At 39.1% G+C, this 17012-nt stretch overlaps 1 protein-coding gene across 3 annotated transcripts in view; it reads right to left on the bottom strand.

Moving 5' to 3' along the window:
- The window catches only part of LOC105490059 (transmembrane protein 131), a 271947-nt gene that overhangs the window by 236017 nt on the left and 18918 nt on the right, over window positions 1-17012 (bottom strand). The gene's annotated exons all lie outside the window — the stretch shown is intronic.

The following is a 17012-nucleotide window of genomic DNA, read 5'->3' as shown; positions in this document are numbered from 1 at the left end:
AGTCAAAACAATCTTGAGAAATAAGGAAAAAGTGACAGAAATTATTCTCCCCAATATTAAGGTAGAGTAAGAGTAAGGGTAGTATTATTCTAGTAAAAGAGTACCTGAGACAGTGTGACATTGTCAAAGGGACATGCACAGACTAATGGAATAGAACAGATGACCCACAAAGAGAGCCACACAAATATGCCCAATTGATTTTGATACAAGTATGAAAATAATTCACTGGAGGAATTTTTTCAATATTCAATAAATGGTGCTAGAGCAACTGGACATCCACAAGCCAAACAGTGCCAAATATTTTTGTATCTCGGAACCAGCTTGCTAAACGGAAATGTGAAATAGTTACGATGGCCCATCAGATAATTTCTTGATTATACAGAGAACAATTATATTTTTACTCCATTCTTTAACCCATGTGGTATTGATCTCCTGTTACTCTGATCAAAGTTTCAGTGTACAAATTAAAATTTCAATTTTTTTTCAAGGAAGGTTTATAAATAACAGATCATACTCCAAAGTGGTAAAAGAAAAAAAAAGACTTAAAAGCTTGGAAAATTTTCTGGGGCATAGTAGTAACTGGGGTAAAAAGAGAAAAATTTATGTCAAAGTGAGAATGTGTTATATATAAATATTTTTAAATATTTCTCTTTTTTCATTAAGGAGTGTAAACTAGATTTTTTTTTTTTTTTACTATAAACATGACTTTTGTAAATATGTGGTCCAAAAATCTGATTCACTATTAGTCTTTAATAGCTTATTCCTCACCTCTGACATAAATTTTAAGTTAAAAAATTATCCAACTGTGGCTGGGCATGGTGGCTCATGGCTGTAATCCCAGCACTTTGGGAGGCCGAGGTGGGTGATCACCTGAGGTCAGGAGTTCGAGACCAGCCTGGCCAACATGGCGAAATCCCGTCTGTACTAAAAATACAAAAATTAGCTGGTGTGGAGGCGTGTGCCTGTAATCGCAGCTACTCAGGAGGCTGAGGTAGGAGAATAGCTTGAACCTGCGAGGAAGAGGTTGCAGTAAGCCAAGATCGCACCACTGAACTCCAGGCTGGGCAACAGAGTGAGACTCCATCTCAAAAAAAAAAAAAATTAACCAACAGCAATAATTTTTTTAAGTGAAGGTAAATGTTTGAACAAATGTGAGACTTTGTATAGAAAAAAATTGGAAGACACTGAATTTGGCAAGTTCTAAACACAGTAATGTTTACATAAAAACAAAAAGCAAAAAACCAAAAACTTTGTTGTGCCCAGTACTTAATGATTTACATATATATAAATTTTAACATTACTACGAATTTTAGTTTATTATTTTTAAAATTTAGTCACGTTTTACTTTTGATTACATACATATGAAACAACATTATAGATTTTATGTTTCCCCCTGTACTAACTAGGCACAAATTTTAATGTACCTCTAGTCTGTCCTGGTTTGCTCCGAAGTTGAAGGGATCCTATGTTGGTGCTGCCCACTGACTATAAACAGAAGGTACCAGCTAACTCACAGGACGGGGAGAGGCAAGGCTATTTCATGATCTCATTGTGGGGTGAGTCAAACCTAAGCTTAAAAAAAAGAAACAAGTTACCTCTTCAAGACATCAGTTTAAAAAAAAAAAAAAAGAATAGAAAAGAAAAAAAAAATGTGCTCAAGTGTTAGAATTTCTATTCCAAAGGACGTAAGTTTCCTGTTTTGAAAACATGCTGGAAAGCTTATGCCTGTTGGCAAGGCTGCCAAGTATGCTGACAAAAAATGAAAGTTTCAAAACTAGGCCTCTGAAATACAATTAGCTAATGTCATAGCAGGTACCTTGATTATTAAAAAGAAAAAAAAAGATAACTTTTAACTAAAAGCTACTGTACCTAAGCACTGTGCTAAGGGCTAAGGCTGGACCTCAAGGAGCTCATACACTGAGATGAAACACAGACAAATAAATCAAGCACTGGGTGTTCCAGGTGCTCTGAAACCAACAAATTCAGCCACAAGGGTTTATGGAGTGGCTACATCTGGAGGACCAGTCAGGCAAACAAGGAGGTAGGCATTCCTACCGGAAAGCACAACAGTGCAAAGGAATTCGAGGTATGAAAAATCATGGTTCTTTAAGAAGATATGTCATTTCATAGGTCTGAAATTTAGAGAATTAAGAGGAGGCTGGAGATGGGGGCAGAAGCTGAGCCACCATCCACACCAACCCTGGAAGTTGTGTGTTATTTTTCCCATTTTCCAGTAATCTGCCCAAGGTCAAACTTCTGACAAGTGGCAGAGACGAGAGGACAGATCAGGTCTGCCTCTCTACAAAGCTCAGGCTGTCTCTCAACAAACCTTCCAACACTTAGAATCTCCCACTAGGAGCAGCTTCCTGAAGACAGAGAAAGCCCATGGTGAAGTGGAACAGTAACAAACCCTGAAACTAATCACCAAAGTAGCTCTTCTCAAAGTGGAGTTCTTGGACCCCCGCATTAAAACACCTTGGTACTCAGCAAAATGTAGATTCTGGGCCTACATTCAGACATACGGAATCACGTTCTCTGAGATTGAGGCTGGGAGTCTGCATTTTACAACACCCACAAGCTTTGAAGGCTGGTGATTTAAATGCCTGTTACACCCAGGGCAAGTGGGTGACCAGATTTGAAGGGGCATAAGAAGAAAGGAAAGGCTTAATTCAACTTCAGATAAATGGGATCTGAGTTAACAAGGAAATATACAAGCAAAAATGCTGACGCAGGCAGTTCCAAGACAGTATTTGAACTTGGGGAAAGAGGGACACCGACAGAGGGAGGAAACTGAAGCTCTAAGCTTTCAAAAATCAAGGAAGACATGGTAGAGGGCTGAGGTCTGCAGCTTAGTACGGGGCAGAACCTCCCTCCAGCAGCAGTGGAACACTAACAGTGGAGGTTTAGGAGGAAGAGGAACAGAAGAGGGCATGTGTCATGGAAGTCAAGGAAGTGTCAAAGGCTATTCCACAGAGAAAAGAGGAGACCAGAGGGCAGAGACTTGAAAATAAGCCACCAGAGTTGGCCAATTGGAAGCCACTGGTAAGTCCTGGGACAGGTTTCTGAGTGGCAGAGAAGCCAGACTCTAAAGTAGATGCCTGGGAAAGTCAAGAAAGCAGGAGAAGGGAAAGGAGAAGAAATGCTCTTTCTGATGACTGAAGTAAAGAAACATGGGTGGAGACACAAACTGAGGTTACGAGAAAGAAGAAACAGGAGCTGACACTGGAGGGTCTGTTTCAATGAGCAAATCCTCTGTGTCTGGGGGGAGGTGTCATCTGTGTCTGGGGGGAGGTGGGGAAGAGCCAGAGAGGTGTGAAGAACCAACTGCTTCAGCCACATGATCAAGGCCTGAAGGAGCCACTGCGGTCCTGACTCTCAAACAGGGAAGTATTTTCTTGCCATACCTTTTTCTGTAGAAAAGTTTAACCTACAGAATAGTTAAAAGAACTGAATGTGTCAGATTTGTTTCAGCACATTCTCCCTTTCTCTCTCTCTCATATATATATGAGAAAATGTGTGTGTGTGTGTGTGTATATATATATATGGCCAAACCATTTGAAAGCAGGCTACAGACAGCACAACACTTCCCAGTAAATACTTTCACCACAGATTCCTTAAGAACAAAGACATTCTCCCACATAATCACAATTCTATTACCACAGCCAACCATTTTAATATTGACATATCACATTAAAAAAATAGTCTGTATTTAAGTTTCCTCAATTGTCCCCCCAAAATGTCCTTTATAACTTTGTTTTTTTTTAAGTCCAGCATCCAATCAAGGATCATGCATTACAGCATTACATTTGGTTGTCACTTTAGTCTCCCTTAAATTACAAGAGTGCCCCTCAAAAGTTTCTGTCTTTCATGACATAATTTTTGGAGAATCAAGACCTAGCGTTTTACAGAATATCCCACAATCTTGATTTGTTTTACTGTTTCCATGATTAGATTCAGGGCAAATATTTTCGGTAAGGATAATATAGAAATGACGTGCATCCCAACAGGAGACGGATATTTCAACTTGTTATTACTGGGGATATTAAATTGGATCACTTGGTTAATGTAGTATCCATTAGATCTTTCCATCACAAAGATGTATTTTTCCCTTTGTAATAGACAAGTAATTCATAAAAAGAATTTTGAGATAGTATACATATATCCAATAAACTTTATCAATGATTTTTAGCATCCATTGATAATTCCTGCCTGAGTCAATGATTATAGTGGCGGTTATAAAACGATAACTTTCTAATTCAATCATGCCTTGTACATTTACTACAAGGCATTCTTTGGTAATGTCATTTTTATTTCCATCCATCTTTTTCATGCTTAAGTATTGCTAGGACTCATAGTTTCTTCCAATGTAACTGATTACTTTTTTTTTTGATGTTCAAAATGTCCCAAATTTGGCCAACGGGAATCCCTTCAAGCCAGTTTTTGTGTTGTTCTAACATGTTTCCATTAGTCCTTGAGCACGTCTTTGCTTTATGACACAAAATGATCCAGTATCATTTTGCAGTTTTCCTGTCTGAGCCTTAGAGGGTTTCACTGGTGAATTCTAACAAATGATGCTGAAAAGTCTTATTAAAAGAAATAAGACTAATTCTGTAAAAATAATTCAACATTATAGGAAAAATCCTTCCCAACTCATTTGATGAGACCAGCATTAGTCCAACACCAGAAATAAAAACAGCATACAAAAACTAAAACCAATAGACCTCATCAATGCAGACATAAAAAATGCTTAAAGGGGTTTTACCAAATTGAGTCCAGCAGTATGTAAAAATGAGTAATATATAACATCCAAACAGAGTTAATACCAGAAAAGCAATATGGTTTACATTTTTAAAAAGTAATGTATTTCACCATATTAACATTCTAAAAAAGAAAAACTAGTTACTTCACCATCTTAATATGGAGAAAAAGAATTTGACAAAATTCACCAATTCATCATGAAAATTACCAGTAAGCCAATAGAAAGAACTTCCTCAGCGATTATGAACACTTACTAAAAACTTACGACTGACATCATACTTGATGGTGAAACACTGAATGCTTCCCCCCTAAAATTGGGAACAAGGAAAGGATGTATATTCCTGTCACTTTTATTCAACATTATTCTCTATTGTACAGAGGCAATAAAAAGAAACAAAAGGTTTACAGATTGGAAAGGAAGCTGTAAACACTATTTAAAACAAAAAAGGTGCTATTAGAACAAGTAAGGTTATAGCATGTAAAGTCAGTAACACAAATCAATTACATTTCCATATACAAGCACTGAACAACTGAAAAATAAAATAAAAATATAATTTCATTGTATTTGGAAAAAATACAATTGGTTGTATACAGAACAAAATCCAATTATTTGTATACTTATATACAACAATATACAATTTTTATATAGGGGAAAAAATACAATTCCCTATACAACAGCCTCCAAAAACATGAGAGATAAATACTGTTTAAAGAAATTAAAGAAGACCTAAATAAAGAGATGAATCTTGTTTGGGATTAAAAACTCAATGTTGTTATGTAAATTCTCACCATTTGATTAGAGTTAACATGCTCTCCATCAAAATCTCAGGTTGTTGTTTTTCGAAATTGATAAGTCTGAAATTTACATGGAAATGGAAGTAACTAAAATAGCCAAAGCAATTGGAGTACCCATACTGTCTCCCTTAAAGACTTACTAAAAGGCTGCAGTAATCAAGCTAATACAGAACTGACAAAACGATACGTAAATCAAAAGAACAGAATTGAACATTCAAAAACAGACATGCAAACGTATGGTTAACTGAGTTTCAATAAAGGTGCCAAGCAACTCAATGGGGAAAATGAAAAGTCTTTTCATAAATTGTGCTGCAACAGGTGAATATGCAAATGCACTTTAAAAGGTGAACTTATGAGAAATTGTATATCAATATTTTAAAAGTCAGCAACAAAAAGCATGCTTTTGTGTTCTATTCCCTAAAGTAATATGCATTATTTGCATATTCCCATTATTTGAATATGCAGATAATGAATACTGACTCCTATCACATATAAAATTAGCTCAGAATGATACAGACCTAAACAAACAGCTAAAACTATAATGTTCTAGAGAAACACATAGGAGAAAATCTTTGTGATCTTGTGGTAGGCAAAAATTCTTACAGGATACAGAGTATACACAGACCTGTAAATGAAAAAACTGAAAAACTGTACTTCATTAAAATTTAAAATATTTACTCTCAGAAAACACTGCTTAAAAAATGAAAAGGCTGCCGGGGTGTAGTGGCTCACACCTGTAATCCCAGCACTTTGGGAGGCCGAGGCGGGCAGATCACGAGGTCAGGAGATCAAGACCATCCTGGCTAACATGGTGAAACTCCATCTCTACTAAAAATACAAAAAAATTAGCCAAGCATGGTGGCGGGTGCCTGTGGTCCCAGCTACTCAGGAGGCTGAGGCAGAAGAAGGGCGTGAACCCAGGAGGTGGAGCTTGCAGTGAGCCAAGATCACGCCAGTGCACTCCAGCCTGGGCAACAAAGCGAGACTCTGTCTCAAAAAAAAAAAAACTATAATGAAATACCACTATATACCCACTAAAATGACCGACACCACCAGGTGTTGGGCAAAGACATACTGCAAAAGCAACTGGAACTCTCACATACTTGGTGCTAATGGTTTGACATTTGACAGTTTCTTCTGAAATTAAACATAATCTTACCATGCAACTCATCAATCTACTTCTAGGTATTACTTACAAGAAATGAAAATATTTGTCCACAAAAAAACTTTCACTTACCTTCGTAAAAGTTTTAATTATAATAGCCCTAAACTTGAAACAAACCAGAAATCTATTAACAGGTAAAAAACTAAATTGCAGTCTACTTAGTGATAAAAAGAAAGAAACATGATAAATGCAATGTGAATTTCAAAAGCATTATGCCAACTGAAACGAGTCAAAACAAAAGACTGCAAGGTAGTATGATTCCACTTATTTACAATTCCAGACCAGGCAGCAACTACAGAAAGTGGTCTCTAGTTGGTGCCTGAGACCAGCGATGAGGGAAAGGCACTGACTGCTAACAGGCACAAGGGAACTTTCTGAGATGATGGAAATGTCCTACATGAAGACGGTGGCATTTTCACAACTGTATGTTTGTGAAACTAATCAAAATGCACACTTAAAACTGGTGAATATTACTGTATGCAAATTATCTCAGTAGAGTTGGTTAAAACATGAAGGAAAGAAAAAGAAAGCTGGCACAAGTTTAGTCATATTCAACCTTACAGGATTGTTTTAAAGTAGGTTATTACCACAGGCTCTTAATACCCTGAGGGCACACAGATGTCAGCTCATTTCTGTCTTTTATTAATCTCTTGTACATTAAAAGTGGGAGAAAAGGAGCTTTACTAATTTTCAACAGTTTTTTTGTTTCCTTAAGGTCCCAGGAACCAGTCAGCTTTAAGAATTTTTGAGATTGCAGGCCAGGTATCGTGGCTCATGCCTGTAATACCAGAACTCTGGGAGGCTGAGGTAAGCAGATCACTTGAGGTCAGAAGTTCGTGACCAGCCTGGCCAACATGGCAAAACCCTGTCTCTACTAAAAATACAAAGATTAGCTGCGCATGGTGATGGGCGCCTATAGTCCCAGCTACTCGGGAGGATGAGGCAGGAGAATCGCTTGAACCAGGGAAGCAGAGGTTGCAGTGAGCTGAGATCGTGCCACTCCACTCCACCCTGGGTGGCATGAGTGAAACTCCGTCTCAAAAAACAAATAAATAAAATAAGAATTTTTGAGATTGCTAGAAAAATTTCCCTTTGTTGTTGTTAAGCTAGAATAATTTTATCTTCACTTATAAATCAGATGTTTATACTACACCACGTATTTTTTAAAGTTTTTCTTCTATGCAAATGCATAGTGGTAAATTTGTTAAAAGTCTGAAATATCTAGACACAGAAAGAATATTTGGAAGAATAAGTTATCTTCTCAAATATAAATGTTTTCCAGAATCCAGTTCTAAAAGGCTTACATAAAAGTGGCACAGGTATAGTAATGTTCTAATACTCTAACCTGCTTCCAAGGAAACTAGCAAATCAAGCATTCACATTCCTAAATGTTCTACCAATAGAATGACAGCAATCTCTACACACTTATTACCACATACAGCTGCAGTTAAAGGTCTTTCTCAAGAAATCTCCTGTGTCCGCAGACATAATAATAATAATAATAATAATAATAATAATAAAGGAGACCACCACCTACAAGGTCAAAAATACTGCTGTAATACAATTTAGGAAATTAGGAGAACTGTTATGGCATTCTCCTTTTATACTGGATTTATTCAAGGTTGCTCTCTAATCTCTATTTCCCTGCAATTTCGCTCATGGCACTTCCTATTACTGAAACTGATATGCAAGCCACATACCTCCTCTTTAGAGTAAATTCAGTTCTACTGCAAACAAATTGCAGGGAAATATAGTTGGGAAAGAAGTCTATGTTCTCCATAATTTCTTTAAAACAGTCAAATAAATATTACAGAGGAAAGCAAAAATCACATGCAACTAAGAATTGGATCTATTTTTATCACATCAAGCTTGTTAAATACACATTTGAAATCTATGTCCTTGACTAAGTCAATTCTACTGCAATCAAGATTTTTCCTTACCTGTTTACTCCCAGACAGAAAAACACATCTAAACAGAAATAACCCGAGTAAAATGTCTAACCATATCTCCTAAACGCTTTCTACATCCTGAGCACACTGCACTATGCAATCTGCACGCATTATTCTTATTTAATTCCAACAAATTCTGGGAAGGAAGATACTGATCTCTAAAACAGAGATAAGCTGCCAAGCAGTAAAATTATTAATACATACTATTATCAGCAAAGTTTGGGAAAACACTGACTCTTGGTCTTCACAACCTCCGTCTCTTCATCCATAAAATATAGATACAATTCTTTTTTGTGGGAAAGAGAAGTTTCTAGGGTGCCAGATGAGTTGGTGGCCCCTTTGTGAGACATCCACGGGGAGCCACGGGCGGCCTCTGCAGAGAAAAGTCTCCTTACTGCCTTCATGTCTTCATGCCCCGAGAGCATAAGAGCTCCCAGGCACCCCCCAGGTCACTCAGGGAAATAACACTGCCTTGAAGCAGTGGAGTATAATCAAACATCTTGGCTCCTCCTGAAACCCACTCGAACACATTTCAGTCCCGGTAAGTTAAAGATCTTAAGTAGTTTAGACACACGTCTTTGCTCGCGGAAATTCACAGAAACCGCCACTGCTATACATCTTATTGAATGACGAGTTCTCCCTCGCTGATTAATCCTTTTCCTCATCCCTTGTACGCCTCCCATCTACCCTAAGAACAAAGAGCTTGTGAACCAATCAGTTAGGTGGAGGCCGAGAGCTAGGGGCTGTGAGCAAGCCTCCCTCGCTCCAGTCCCCTGGACCCGCCTTTTAAACTCTTATTCTCTCTTTCTAAGTCCTTTGTCTCCACTGGACTCGGGGTACCCGCCGGGTGGTGTGGGGTTGGTTTCCCCAACATTTTTAAAACAGGTACTACATGACGAGTTGATGGGTGCTGACGAATTGATGGGTGCAGCATACCAACATGGCACAAGTATACATATGTAACAAACCTGCACGTTACGCACATGTATCCTAGAACTTAAAGTATAATAATAAAAATAAATTAATTAATTAATTTAAAAAAAACAAAAACAAAAAAACAGGCACTACTGCATAGACTGCCTGGCACACAACAGCCCACTTACTACCAAGGGCCACCCTGCTAAGCACCTAGTGGACCCCAGGAATGATGAATCTGGAAGGCTGTGACAAGGCCCCATGGCTGGGCACCAATTCATCTAATCTCACAAACAGCACAGATTATTTTTAAATTTCCTAATGAAATTAGGAATGTGTAATGAAAATTACTGCTCCTAAAACTCGGAAGAAATTCTCCAGTGAACTTAGGTTGTGTAAAACTTACCTACTCCTAGACCGGCTAACTTCAAAAGCTATTTTCTACCTTTCTTTTGCCTGCCCATGGAGAAGTGATCTAAATGTAACCCTGAAATTCACATAAAGGTAGAACTAGATGGCATTAGTCAATTTTCCTAGGGTGGCTTTTCCTGCTAGAGCTAAAAATTTGAGTAGAAAAAGAACAGTAATGCAAGGATAATTCAGTAAAAGAAAGAGTAAGCAAAGCCTAGAAAGAAAACAATTTAACAAAAGCATTTTTTTTTTTAAAAATTGCAAAATTATTAAATTTATTTGCTATCAAATTGACAGGGGTATATTTTTCCCTTGTCATAAAACAAATTTCTATCATGGATATCTAGTATGTTAGAATAATTACTAGAGCTGACAGTGCATACATTGAACATGTAAGCCTCACAGGGAAAATCGACTGTTCTCTGCTCACTGCAACTAACTTAGCAGTAGTTAAACCAGCCAGGTGTCCGGCATTCGACTCAGATAAAATCTTTCTGGGTGGTTAACAGAGTCTGGAAGGGTCAATTTTTCCCTAAATTACCTAATACACTACTTTAAAATAACCCTTTCCTAATTTTTTAAAATTTCTTCCACTCTTCAAATCTTATTCTTTGAATGTCTTGATCTTAAAAGTATTTTAAGAAACTAAAGAGAACACAATAAATAAAAGGTATAAACCACTTGAGACCAGGAATCACCCCTTCTTCATCTCTTAGGCTCCAATGACCAATCCAGGCTCTGACACAGTGGCCCTCAATAAATGTCTGTTGAGCTGACGACATGGAATACCTTCAGACTAAGGAGTTGGTCCAGTCCAACTGAAAATAGCTTCAAGCTGGCTCACCTGGGATTACAAAAGTAGTCCAGAGTCAAACACAACATGAATATGCAACACAAGCTAGCACTAATCTAGCACTTACTACATACCAAGCCCTACAGATGATTCAATACTCACATCAACCCTAGAAGACAGGTACTACTATTATCCCCATTAAAACAAATCAGGAAGCTGAAGCATGAGGACTACGTTTGCTCAAGGTCACAGTCAAGCCCATATTCCAAGTCGGCAGTCTGTTTACTCTCCACACCATTGAGAAAGGTAGCCAGGCAGGTCCCTCATATAAGATGACAAGACTAATCGCTTAGGAAGACAAGTGCTTGCTTTGACCAAACTCGTTTTAGGGGTGTTCACCGGTGTGAATTCAACCACACCTGCCCACCACCGAAAACAAACGAACTAACAAACAAACAAACGGCACACTTCTTAGATGGGGGCGGTGAGTCAGGTGGAACTTATGGAGTATTGTTTTCACTCACCATAAAAGGGAGTTACTCGGATCCAGACCTAATATCCCATTAGAACTGTCCTCCCTATTTCATAAGCTGACTGATACACAGGTCTGTGTATACAGTTAACCCAGCTCTCTCCTGTGGCACACATATCTTCCTATGTACCTTTAATCTTACACTGTAATTGTTTATGCCTGTCTCTAACAAAAAATTCTTGGAAGCTAATTACTATCTTACTCATAAACATATCCAAGGGCCCAGCAGTGTACTATAAAATATACTGGCTGCATGAAAGATGCATACTGACAGAAAACAGGAAGTGTAACATGAAACAGTACAGTGTGTAAATTTATTCATATGTGACTACGAAATATTCAGGAATGTTTGTTTTATTTATTTAAATTCCCTGGGTACAGACCAACTAGTACAAAGGAAAGAGGAATAAAAAATAAAGAGCACAAAGATCGCATGGAAACAAGAAATTTAATAGGTAAACTACTTAAAATAAAAAACGGTATACTCAACTAATTCGAACTGTGCAATAGAAAATTTTTCAAGAGGGTTGATAGTGGGGGGAAAGAACATGAAGCTAAATAGATTAAGCATCCTCTTCTACATTCCACAGAATACTTTTATTCCCACTTAGCCTAAGAGGAAACAGACTCTCAGGGATAAGTAATGTGTACAAGGTCACAGAGCTGGTAAGCACTAGAGCCTCAATGCTCTTCTTACCATACCATGTTGTCTTCCCATGGAACACATCCTGTTGAGATGTCTTATGCCACTTTTTTTAGGGTTTGTTTTGTTTTGTTTTGTTTTGGGGAGAGGTTTTTTAAGGTGGGAGGCACAGAAGAAAAACAAATCTCAGAACTCTGAGACACAGACACATAACAAAGCTATAATGTCTTACTGCCTAAGCCCTCAAAATGAGTTACTTATTCTAAGTAATGCCCTAGTACACTAAGTCCTGTCCCCAGCACCCGACCTATCCTGGCAACCACTTATAACTCAGCATCCATCTGTAGGCCTGTTCACTCCACCACAGTGAAAGCTCCTGCAGAGCCAGAATTGTGTCATTATCTTTCCAGACCCAGCCTAAGACACGGCACCTACTGAATAAAAATTAACGAACTAATTTGCTGGTGTTCTGTCTAGCCTAGTGACCAGATAAGAACTGAGGTGTGACTACCAGATAAGGGCTCAGAGGGTCTATGTTAAATATATATATCATATATATGTTAAATATCACATATATGCTATATATCATACATATAATATATATATTACATATCTCAATGTCGTGTTTTAACATTATAAGTGTTAACACTTTAAGACACTAACATGAACTTCGGACGTAAACATGGGAATAGTCATGAATCTGCCTGTCAGTGTGTAATTCAACTTTCAACTGAGTTGAGACTTACTGAGCACTTGCTGTGTACCACACACAATGCAGACAACACAGTGGGCACTCCGATCTCCCTGCGGTAGGGTCTCTGAAAATGAGTTCTCCCTTTGGAGGGGCAATGTTCAGACAAAAACCTAAGTTTCAGAAAGAATGCCAAGCAGTGCTGACACGTTTGCAGGGAAGCCTACACAAAGCAAGAGTGACTCCCAACATCTCCCACTCATCTGTGTGTAGTGAAGACGAGACCTGGCAAGCTTCCTGGCTCCCATTATCCAGAAGATTATACTCCTTCCCCAACTTGTCATTTGAACCGGTTTGCTAAGGCACATCCTTCCCATCAGAATAAGGATATCGGGCAGGTGCACTGGTTCTTGCCTGTAATCCCAGCACTTTGGGAGGCCAAAGTGGGAGGATGGTGAGAGGTCTGGAGTTCAAGACCAGCCTGGGCAACAGAGTGAGACCTCATCTCTACTAAAGAGAAAACAAAAAAAAATAGCTGGGCCTGGAGGCGCACCTCTAGTCTTAGCTACTTGGGAGGCTAAGATGGGAGGATCACATGAGCCTAGGAGATCGAGGCTGCAGTGAGCCATGATTGTGCCACTCACTGCACTTGAGTGAGTCTGGGTGACAGAGAGAGACCCTGATTCAAAAAAAAAGAAAAGAAAAGGATAAGGATATCACAACATTTATGTTAGTTAATTTAGCTGACAAACTCATTTAAGAGCAATTTGCTGATGTATTATGACCATTAGGCACGTATAAATTAAGCCTTTTATCTTCAGTCGTACAAAAGAGAAGTTACCCTGTACATAGCACATATCATAAGGCCACCTGCCTAACGATGGGGGCAGGGTAAGGGTGTGTGTGCTTAGATAGACAATTGTTGCTTTAATCACCAGTTTCTTCCAGGCCCTCCACCAAGCTCCCCTTGTTTGGGCCCTTCTGCCCCACCAACCCCTTCCCTGACAACTCCCCTAAATTAGTCTGTGACTTCTTTCCTTCTCTAACGCTCTGGCTGCAGACACCTAACTGCCTGTCTTATTTATGTTTTCAAAAACATTTCCTTTTCGGATTCTAATTAATGACACTTGCAGGTCTTCTCAGGTATCTTTGAATGATGTATCGTTCTGTGCTGACATTTGTCTTCCCAGGCTACTATTCTAAGGCCTTAGAGTATTTACTCTGCCATGAGTCAAAAACGTTATCTACACACTATTTGGTGAAGAGTATTCCATATATTACTATACACAAGCCGCACAAATAAAACAAGTTGATGCAGTAAAAATCTGCAGGAATAGAACCACGAAACTGAAAGCCAAGCATATTCTCCTACAAGTAGCTTGTATCCAACCACATGTTCTTACTTTATTAATAAGCAGTGTTTCATACCACACTGGACTTTCTGATGTTACCGTAAAAAATGCAAAATCATCCACTTATTTAAATGTTACTCAGCGCCTTTCACAACGATCTGTCTGAGGCGGAGCTAGCTGCTCAGGGCCCCAGGAAGGTCAAAGTTAGTCTACCTCTGTGAACCAAGACCCTGGCAACGATCCATTCCATTCTCCTTGTTTTCCAAGAATAACTGTTACGGTGCTGCTGAAACAGAGAAACGAGCTATTGTGAGCTCTAAGTACAAAGCATGAGACATATCTTAAGGCGTACCCACTTGGGAAAATTGGTTTTCCTACTGGAATCAGTATGGATACTGAAATGGAACGCAAAATTTGAATAAATAAAACACAATACACCTTAAAGAAATGGCTACCTCTTTTGGGGATGGCCTTAGACTCCCCTTGCCCCTAAGGAACTGCTCAGTAGGGAGCACAAGGGTATTAAGGCTGATCCAAGAGACAAATGCTCCATGCCCGGTTTATTTCATTGGAGGCAAGGTATGGGAGGAGGTAAATAGAGACATAGGCCAAAGGAAACAGTACAGAGAGAGGAGATAAAAGACAGCACACCTACTCTGCAAACATATCTGAAAACTAACATTTCAAGACCTATGCAAAGTGCCTGGCAACTCTATTAAGCATGTTTATGTCCACTGTACAGTTGAGAAAGGTCCGCAAATAATTTGCCCAAGGACACACACAAAGTAAATGATAAACCACTATGTGAAGAAAAGCCATCCATCTGCAGAGCCTTGACCTCATCTATTCACCACTCACTCCAGGCACGAACCACCCTGGTGGAAGAGCAGGTGCTCTGCTGATTGGGCTTCTGGTCCCAGGACTGTGGCCAGAGAAGAGTAACTATCTGGGCCTATTCCTGCAGCAAGAACAAAGTGCTGAGTGCTCTGGCCACCTTCTGGCGGTCTGCCGTGCTGGACATATCTCACTCACTTTTACCCAGGAGTGTGCAAGCAGAAGCCAGCAGAACGCAGCGGAGGAGAAGGTATTACAAATACCTGCTGGCTTGACTATGCGCTCTGGAACTGGCTCTACTGACCTACTGACACTCAGCCATTCGTGGACAAATAAAAGCCTGGTTTGTTTTTAACGTAGCCTACGGTGGGGGGAGTATAATGAACGATTAAAATTATTATTCACCTTGCACATTAACTTCTGGCTTAAATAAACTACTGCTTTAGAATTCTATCAATTATTTAAACATATGAAGATGATGGGAGTTAAAAACAATATGAAGACAGTTACGGAAGCAAAGAGAGAACCTCAGCTCAGAGCTGCTATACATAAATTATTCCATCAAATCAGGTAAACATAACCTTTTACAAAGGACACCGGGTAAGGGTCAAAGGAGAAAATCCTAGGCTTTTTCAGAGGTCACTGAAATTGCTGACAATGGGGGGGATGACATGCTGAAGGCCTGACAGGAAAACAGCACACAAGGAGGTGTTCCACGTAACAAAAGCGACAAAGAACATAAGACATTGGCTGCGATGAGCAGAGGAAGCAGGAAAAAGATACCATTCTTCAATTTTAAAAGGAAAAAAAAAATACTGGAATATAAGGCAGTTGATACTGATCTAAAATTACATTTGTGGCTATCAATCTATTTCCCAAGCTTGAAAGTTTCTATACATTGCCACATTTCTCAGCAGTGGGCTGAGAAATTCTCAAATCAAAACTTTGTGAAATAATCCATAAAGTTTTCTGAATCATATCTGAAACTAAAATAAGCTACTTCTAAATGCTATGTATGACAGACAAGCTATATATAATCAACACATTTTTTAAAGTACAGGTTTGTAGTCTCATTGTTTCTAATAACGTCTTACTGTGTGTAGGTTAAAAAGAAAATCCTAATTAGCTGGGCATGGTGGTGCATGCCTATGGTCCCAGCCACTCAGGGGGCTGAGGCAGGAGGATTGCTTGAGCCCCAGAGGTCGAGGCTGCAGTGAGCTACCATCACACCACTGCATTACAGCCTGGGTGACAGAGCAAGACCCTGTCTCAAAAAAATAAGCAAAATAAAATAAAATCCTACATAGACAACTCTTCACTGTCATCAAAAGAAAGGAGAGGCACAGTGGCTCACACCTGTAATCCCAGCACTTTGGGAGACCAAGCTGGGCAGATCACTTGAGGTCAGGAGTTTGAGAACAACATGGCCAACATGGTGAAACCCCGTCTCTACTAAAAATACAAAAATTAGCCACGAGTGGTACTGCATGCCTGTAATCACAGTTACTCGGGAGGCTGAGGTAGGAGAATCCCTTGAACCTGGGAGGTGAACGTTGAAGTGAGCCGAGATCTGCCGTTTCAGAAACAGAAACACAGGGTCAGAAACAGTGCCTATTTCTACCAACTGGAAAAATCCAGAACTCATGACATATACTGGACAGAGTGCTCAGGAGGGCCTTACCTCAGCTGTGGGGAATCATCGTGCAAAACCAAACAGTGTTCCAGACCCACTTAACACATCTTAAAAGCAAGACATCCCAGATTATCAAACTGTCAAGTAACTTAACCGCGTCTTAAAACAAAGCTCAAGAATATTTATGGGAATACAAAAACAGCAGTACCCAACCAAGTAAAATTTGCAATATCTGGCAGCCAATCAAAGATTATCAGGCACACAAATGAGACAGAAAAACATGACCCAATATGAGAATCATCATCAATTGAAACCAACCTAGAACTGGCACAGAAGTTAGCAGACAAGACAATAAAACAGGTATTATAAACGTGTTCCATATGTTCAAAAAGTTAAGTAGAGAGATGGAAGGTACAAAGACAAATTATACTTCCAGAGATGAAAACCACAATTTGTGAGATGAAAAAAATGTGATGGATGGGATTAAGGGTGGATTAGACACGCAGAACAAAAATTAGGGAACTTGAAGGCATAGCAGTAG

Source organism: Macaca nemestrina, chromosome 13 (assembly GCF_043159975.1).
Source record: "Macaca nemestrina isolate mMacNem1 chromosome 13, mMacNem.hap1, whole genome shotgun sequence".
NCBI lineage: Eukaryota > Metazoa > Chordata > Mammalia > Primates > Cercopithecidae > Macaca > Macaca nemestrina.
Note: the sequence above shows the minus strand (reverse complement) of the source record. Positions and strands in the feature narration are given on the sequence as shown.